We start from the raw sequence: 8130 nt of genomic DNA on the forward strand, positions 1-8130 counted from the left end.
TTCTTATGTCAAAATACTTGCAAATCATTTATTAGTGTCTGCCAAAATTTTACATATAAAAATCATTTAGCATAACTCACTAATTTAAATTTGAATTTTTATACACAGTAAAGCTCTCAATCATAACTAGTTTTGGAGGAAGTGGTACATGAAAGCAGTTATATCACTATTTGGATAGATAACCTCTATTTATACTCAAAAGACTGTTTAAAGAAATACATACTTATGAACCCAAAAGCAAAATTTATACTATGAAAATTTCCTAAGATAAAAAATTAACTTGGAAAAAGTTACTATATTACACATTTGTTCAAAATCTGACTTACTTGAAAATATAATACCTTGAAAAGCATTAATAATAGCAATTATAGCCATGTTGATTTTGTTTAATTGATAAAATTATAATTTAACATGAGTAACAACACTGCTTTGGGTTTTATATGGAATCATTCTTTCAAGGATTCCACCCATAAATGTGCTTATACAACTGAAGCATTAAAAAATGTTTTAACAAAATACATATCTCAATGATTCTTCCTTGAAGTGATCCCAGGAAATAACTGTTGGCAAAACCAGTAACTGAAAGTAACTTTATTTTTTAAAACATACATATTGTAGATACAACACATAACACACACATGATTTTAAAATCTAAATAAAATGAATGTGTTCTTTCTTTCTGAATAAGAAATCGTTTTTAAAAAGCATGACAGTGGCCCTGGACAGGTTGCTCAGTAGAGAAAGTGTCAATCCGGTGTTCCAGATGCAGGGCAGGTACAAGAAGCAATCAATGAGTATACAACTAAATGAAACAACTAAGTGAAACAATGACTTGATGCTTTTCTCTCCCTTTTCTTTCTCACTCTCACTCACTCTCTCCCTCCCTTCTTCTCTCCATTCTTCTCTCTCTCTCTCAAATAAATAGAAAAAAATTTTTAAATATCCTTACCCTTTGCATAAAACACTAATAGAATTGTTTTTTGAGAGAGAGAGAATCAGAGAGAGACAGATAGGAACAGACAGACAGGAAAGGAGAGAGATGAGAAGCATCAAGTCTTTCTTGTGACACCTTAGTTGTTCATTGATTGCTTTCTCATGTGTGCCTTGACCAGGGGGCTACAGCAGAGTGAGTGACCCCTTGCTCAAGCCAGTGACCTTGGGCTCAAGCCAGCAACCTTAGGACTTGAACTAGAGACCATGAGGTCATGTCTATGATCCCACACTCAAGCCAGTGACCCTGTGCTCAAGCTGATGAGCCCGTGCTCAAGCCGGATGAGCCCATGCTCACACCAGCAAACTAAGTGTTTCAAACCTGGGTCCTCCACACCCCAATCCAATGCTCTATTCACTGCACAACCACCTGGTCAGGCTAAAATTAAATTTTTACTTCTAATAAAAAATATAAAAGCTCACCAATTAAGACTTGCTGTTGATTAAACAGAGGTTAAAGGAGGAAGGTGTGTGCCTAACTTAAAAAGTGATATGGGTATGAACCAAACTTTCTTCCCGTGTATGAAGTTTCTGATTAAAGAATGCATGCTTTGTCAAATTCATCTCTTTTATATCTCTATTTTCATAACAACGTCATATACTTTTCTGACTTGAAAACCTGGATCCTTCAAGTTTTATTCTTTTTTTTTCTTTTTTTTTTTTTCTGAAGCTGGAAACAGGGAGAGACAGTCAGACAGACTCCCGCATGCGCCCGACCGGGATCCACCCGGCACGCCCACCATGGGGCGACGCTCTGCCCACCAGGGGGCGACGCTCTGCCCATCCTGGGCGTCGCCATGTTGCGACCAGAGCCACTCTAGCGCCTGGGGCGGAGGCCACAGAGCCATCCCCAGCGCCCGGGCCATCTTTGCTCCAATGGAGCCTTGGCTGCGGGAGGGGAAGAGAGAGACAGAGAGGAAGGCGTGGCGGAGGGGTGGAGAAGCAAATGGGCGCTTCTCCTGTGTGCCCTGGCTGGGAATCGAACCCGGGTCCTCCGCACGCTAGGCCGACGCTCTACCGCTGAGCCAACCGGCCAGGGCCTCAAGTTTTATTCTTATTGTAGCTCATATCAATTCCATTACTTGGAGAGGATGGACCAATTCGAAAGACATGACAAAATATCCTCACAATCCTTAAAAGGCTCTTCTTTTGAGCATCATAATTACTAGATAGGCTAAAAATTAAAATTAAAGTAAGAACATGTTAGAATAAAACAAACTACATCTTAAAATATTTATTTTAAAACATTTTCATCCCATCATAATAGAGCACAGAATATCTTGTTCAACAGAAAGTCACTAAATATATAGTACTTGTATTACATGTGAATAAATTACTCATTTTTAAGCCACCAGAATATAACCAATGATCAAAGCATAAAATATGAAGAAAATCACCACTATAGGACAATTGGCTTCTTAAAACACCAACCAAAAGGCAATCTCCAACCTTTATTTCCAAAAGTATATTTGTAAATTAAATTTGTTCTTTAAAACTCTGAGAACATTTCACAGGGAAGCAATAGTAGAAATTGTTTGGGCCAACCCAAAATTCAATTGTACAGGCTGAACTCTCTACTCTACTATCTATAACCCCACTTCCTCTCCCCCAGAATAATAAACAATTTTTCACATACAAAACATTCAAAAATTGAATAGCCTTAAAGTTACTGTGTTGGGGTGGTACTGGGTTGTCTTGTGGCTCTACATCATATAGGAACTATACCTCACTATAAAAAATTTTTAAAAAAGACTATGGCCCTGGCCAGTTGGCTCAGTGGTAGAGCGTCGGCCCAGCATGTGGCAGTCGTAGGTTCGATTCCCGGTCAGGGTACACAGGAGAAGTAACCATCTGCTTCTCTACCCCTCACCCCAGCTCTCCATCTCACTCTTCCTCTCCTGCAGTCATGGCCTGAGTGATTTGAGTAAAGTTAGCCCTGGGTACTGAGGACAGCTCCATGGCCTCACCTCAGGCGCTAAAATAGCTTGGTTGCTGAGCAACAGAGCAGCAGCCCCAGATGGGCAGAACACTGCAAGGTAGAGGGCTTCCTGGGTGGATCCCGGTCGGGGCACATCCAGGAGTCTGTCTCTCTTGCCTCCCTGCCTCTTATTTAATAAATAAATAAATAAAAAGATTCAAATCCAATTAACACAAAACCATATTAAATATAATACAAACTCTTGCTGAAAAATCGTAAAGCCCTTCAGAATCCCACAGTGCTTGGGGATTGGTCATCATTATAAATATCAATCGTTACTCTTCCACAGAGAAACTGTAGGGGGCAGTCTAAATTTGTATTTAATCTAACGTTAGATATTTTAAAACATTTTATTGTTGTTGTTTAGAGAGTAGTTTTATTTCAAAATCTCTAACATCAGTTATTTTGTATTACAACGGCTGCACAAAAGCAGAGTAAAGAGTTACATAAGATTTTGGGCAAAATGGTATGCTTGTCTTTGTATAATTTAATTATCAAAGCTTATCTTCCCCTAAGTGCATTTTATCCAGTTCATTAAAATGTTTCTCTATGATATTTTTAGGTCTCTTTTAACATTTAAAAACAATACTCATAGACTAGAAATGTAGAAATAGCAAATACCTATTGTTAAGTATTTCAGTTTGGTAAGCACCAAATCAGAGGGTATTTCCTATCCCTCTAATTTGACATGTTGGCCAAAAATTTCCTGACATTTTTCACCTCAATATGCATGTTGTCTTCTCATTCTAGAATTATTAATTGTTAAAAATAGTCAATAAAAATTAGCTATCAGTTACAAGTGCTAGTAAAATATAATAGCTATTGACTGGGAAAGCTACAGCACATTAGCAAAACTTTTTCTTTGTTTTAGTAACTTTGAGTCAAATGTGTATAGAATCACTAGTTTTGTTTGCGCTTTTTACATATTTGTCTTACTAAGTATTTCTAACTTTATAAGATTATTGAGACTGACAAAATAGAAAAGTTGTTTGGTTGAAACTATGGCCTTCTTTTACTGTGTTGCAGGTCTTAGAACGATTAACTACAATGACTCAATTCTTCTCCATCAGAAATGTGTGATTTGATTTTCCTCTGCAAAAGTACTACATATATATAAATATTTGTTTTAAGTGCCTGATCTGTTTGGTGATGGGCACACAACTCAATCAACAGTCCAAATGCTATAGAGAAGTTTCACCTGAAACCTATGTACTTTTATTGATCAATGTCATCCCATTAAATTTAATTTCTAAATAAAATCAATATATAAGAAGGAAAAAAAGTACCTGATCTGGAGTTATCTTAAGGTAAGAAGTATGTTCTTACAATGGAATCTTAAAATTATCAACTATTAGAATAGCCTAACAATTTTATATTACTTTACCCAGTTTAAACTTCTCCCAGGCTGATTAGTTGATCTAAAAAAAGTCATTTTCCACTTTCCAAGTAATGAAACATTTCTTTTGTATTATACTAAAAAATCATAAAATCCAAACCTCACCACACCATTCCCAGTTAATCATAAAATAATTTATTCTAAGCCACCAGGTCTCAATATAAAAGTTTAAATATTAGTTTCCTAATTTAAAGCCCTATTGATGTACCTACCTACCACCCTTGGTTTTTATATGAGAGTACACTTCCATTCTGTGTCCTACTTAGCAAAGGCTGTGATTTCTTTGTTCAATTGCACATTGTTAACTATCTTTACCTTTAATTGTAAATATACAGAAAGAAAGATAACTCAATGAAACAAAATATGTGCAAATAGGCCCTCAGCAAATATGTATTATCTTTATCAAATATTCAAAAATCAGTCAGACAAAAAGGCTATTTGTTTTTCCCAAAGTGTGAGAAACAACATCACAATTGTCACTAATAAATATGTATAAATCAGTTATTTTCTTAGTTAAAATTTCTATTAAACAGCCAAAATTACATCACATTGTGTGTTAAGAAACATAAAATGATTCACAAATAAATGAACAAAAGACAATCTGCAAAAATACCATTAAATATAAACTAATATAATATTGAATGCCAGTTGTAATTTTAAAAAAAAATTTTATTGGGAGGCTGGGTGAAAAAGGTGAAGGGATTGAACAAAGAAAAGAAAGGCACAGACAACAGTGTGGGGCTTGAAGGAGGATAAAGGGGATGGGGAAGTAGAGGAGGGTAGAGAAGGGTTAGATGGTAACGGTGATAGAGGGGACTTGACCATTAAACATAATTAGGAAGGGGGAAATAATTTGTATTTAAGATCCTCTTAAGCATTTACCCTGCTAGCTGGGAGATAATAAAAATTTACCTATCGGTCTCTGCCCCCAGTTCCTGGCACAGAGCTCCTAAAATCCTTATAATCTCCTAAGTGATTAAAGCACTGGGAGCATCTTTTGTTCTAATATTTGGTCACTGATGTCAACTTCTAACACAGCGCTCCTAAATCCTTTAGAATTTCCTGGGTGATAGCAGTGTCTTTTGTTCTACTGATGTGACTGACTCAGTGGGCTCTGAGAATGGAAGCTAGTCACCAGAAAAGCCAAGCCATGATTAGAAGTTTGGAAATTTTAGGTCAATGCCCACCCCACACACACCATTCTTCAGAGAGAGGAAGGCGGAAATGGTATCAATGCAACATGCCTATGTAATGAACCCTCCATAACAAGTAAAAAAAATACAGGGTTTAGGGAGCTTTCAGGTTAGTGAACAGATCCATGCCCTAGGAGGGTGATGTACCCCAACTCTTGGGGACAGAAGCTCCTGTGCTCAGGACGCTCCCAGACCTTGCTTTAAGTGTCTCTTTATCAGGAGGTTCATCTTTATCCTTTATCCTAGCCCTTAATAAATTGGTAAATGTGTTTCCCTGAATTTTGTGAGCTGTTCTAAGAAATACTCAATTCCAACATGGAGGAGGTCATCAGGACCCCCACTTTGTAGTCAAGTCAAAAGTTATGGGTAACCTGGGAACCCGGTACTTGCAGTTGACATCTAAAGTGTGGCGGGGCAATCTCATGGGATTGAGCCCTTAACTGTGGGATCTGATGCTATCTCCAAGTAGACAGTGTCAGATTGACTTAAATTGTAGGACACACAGCTGGTGTTGCAGAATTGCATGGTGTAGGGAATAAAAGACCACACAGCTGGTGTCAGAAGTATTGTGAGTGTGGTAGAGATTTGAGAGTAAAGGAGAAACTCAGGAGGAGGACTAGGTTTTCTCAAACAGTAACAGTACAATAAATTCTATCAATACTAACAACCAATACTTATTATTGATCCCAACAAAAAGGTTTGTATAGAACAAAAAGGCCATAACAGATTCAATAAAGCACTTGAATAACAGCATTGTAAGCGACAAGACTGTACAGCTTAGCAAAGTATCTTTAAAACTTGTACTGGCAATAGATCCCTTTTTCCTACCCTGTTTCTCCTGTTCCACTGACCTGTCATTTTTTTTTAAGTGTTTATTTTACTGATTTTAGAGGGAGAGGAAGAAAAGGAGAGAGAAAAACAGGAACACTGATCTGTTCCTGTATGTGGCCTGACCAAGGATTGAACCAGCAATCTCTGTGCTTTGGACGATGCTCTTATCCACGAAGCTATTCAGCCAGGGCTTAATCTATAATTTTTAAGAGACCTGACCTGTGGTGGCGCAGTGGATAAAGCGTCAACCTGGAAATGCTAAGGTTGCCGGTTCAAAACACTGGGCTTGCCTGGTCAAGGCACATATGGGAGTTGATGCTTCCTGCTCCTCCCCCTTCTCTCTCTCTCTCTCTCTCTCTCTCTCTCACTCTCTCCCTTCTCTATAATGAATAAATAAAAAAAATCTTAAAAAAAAACAACAAAAAAAACCCTTGGAAAAAAAATAAAATAAATAAAATAAAATAAAAAATAAATAAATATAATTTTTAAGAGCTAGAATAGAACCTAGGATCTGCTGGTTCTTCAATGTTTTAGTTTGGCAAATCATTGAACTTCAATTTTCTTATATATAAAATAGAGCAGGGGTCCCCAAACTACGGCCTGCGGGCCACATGTGGCCCCTGAGGCCATTTATCCGGCCCCCGCCGCACTTCCGGAAGGGGTACCTCTTTCATTGGTGGTCAGTGAGAGGAGTACTGTATGTGGTAGCACATGGTGGCGCTCACATACAGTACTACTTCCGGTGATGCCGGACGCACACCTCATGGCTCCGGAAGCGCGTCATATCACTTGTTATGGCTAGCAGTGACAAATATAAAACCGGACATTGGCCATCTCATTAGCCAAAGGCAGTCCCATAGTTCCCATTGAAATACTGGTCAGTTTGTTGATTTAAACTTACTTGTTCTTTATTTTAAATACTGTATTTGTTCCCGTTTTGTTTTTTTTACTTTAAAATAAGATATGTGCAGTGTGCATAGGGATTGCTCATAGTTTTTTTTTATAGTCCAGCCCTCCAATGGTCTGAGGGACAGTGAACTGGCCGCCTGTGTAAAAAGTTTGGGGACCCCTGAAACAGAGATAACTATCTAAATCACAAAGTTACTATGAGGTATAAATAAAACAATATATGTGAATGTTCCTTAGCTTAATAAGCGTTAAAAGTAAACTTAAAATAAAAACATACATACATAAAAACATAAATCTTTCTGATTACTTGGAAGAGCAGAATATGGAACAGATTTAAGTAGAAAAACCAAGTTGTCTAATGTAGGTAAACAGGTTAAAAGTATTATGGCGGTATTTAAAATAACTATCATTATCTTTAGCATTATTCATTTATATTATCATCACCTTCATAGTTATCATCTCTGCTTCTATGTGCCAGACACTGTGATTGGCACTTTAAAGCACCTTATTATTTCATTCTTACAACAATTCATTGAGATATTTACTATCATTTTCCAACAAGGAAATAAAATCCTGATTAAACTGTAAATTAAACAGGGAGAGAGCTTATCTGTATTAACCATGAGCACCTAGCAGATGGCCTGGTGAAGAGTAGGCACTCAAAAATAAGTATTGCATGGATGGATGAATGATGAAGGGAAATTCTGGAAAGTTACATGCTGAAGTCACACAGGAAATGGTGTCTGGATTTACACCTGAGTCTGGTGTAAATATTTTTACTTAGTATGTCTGAATCTTGAAAGTCCTCAGCAAATAAATGGATTAATGGAAAC

General features: G+C 37.3%; 1 pseudogene; it reads right to left on the reverse strand.

Annotated features, from left to right (window-relative positions):
* Positions 1-7172, reverse strand: part of LOC136319244 (E3 ubiquitin-protein ligase HACE1-like) — a 93557-nt pseudogene extending 86385 nt beyond the window's left edge.
* Positions 7173-8130: the final 958 nt, after the last annotated feature.

This window comes from Saccopteryx bilineata, chromosome 1, assembly GCF_036850765.1.
Source record: "Saccopteryx bilineata isolate mSacBil1 chromosome 1, mSacBil1_pri_phased_curated, whole genome shotgun sequence".
In the NCBI taxonomy this organism is placed as follows: domain Eukaryota; kingdom Metazoa; phylum Chordata; class Mammalia; order Chiroptera; family Emballonuridae; genus Saccopteryx; species Saccopteryx bilineata.